We start from the raw sequence: 664 nt of genomic DNA, 5'->3' as shown, positions 1-664 counted from the left end.
CCGCATCCTTCACAGCAACTGTAACCATCAAAGTGGCGTTCAACCGTCCTCCGTCACCGCTCATCCTCCGAAACCGGCGTGGGAGCTCACTGTGCCGCTTGCGCTCTCTTTCTTTCTCTTATGGTTTCCCCCCCCCCCCCTGTTTTCTTCTTACAAGTGTTTTTTTAAAGGCTTTATCTGCAAATGGGAGGCGTCCATATCTGTGGGTGTGAACACATTCCTGCCCAAAAAACTGTTATTCATTTACTTTTCGCCAGAATCTCCATCAAAGTCTGAGCTACAGATTTTTCCAGACAAGGCCTTCGTGTTATATCCTGAAGCTTCAGTTAAATCCGTCTGAATCGAATCTAGAAATCGATCTTTTTCCTTTTCTCCTCAACACTCACGATGCACATAAAACACACGACTGCAGAAACGTCTCTGCACTCGCCATGCATGTGCCAATGTTTCCAAGGGCTATGCATCGCCTTAAGGCTGAGTCTCTCCAGCTTGAGGAGATTTGAGGGTGGGGGGGGGTGTTACATGCTCCTTCACCTTCTCCATCGGCTTTTCCTCTCCGTGGTAGCACAGCCTCCATTTGTGACTCTGCATCCGTCCCACCTCCGTCCTCTTAGTTGTGATGTCTGTCTCCGCTATATTTAACATATAATCTATACTCTTTTAT

The sequence above is a fragment of the Limanda limanda genome, chromosome 14, assembly GCF_963576545.1.
Source record: "Limanda limanda chromosome 14, fLimLim1.1, whole genome shotgun sequence".
Classification (NCBI taxonomy): Eukaryota; Metazoa; Chordata; class Actinopteri; order Pleuronectiformes; family Pleuronectidae; genus Limanda; species Limanda limanda.
Note: the sequence above shows the minus strand (reverse complement) of the source record.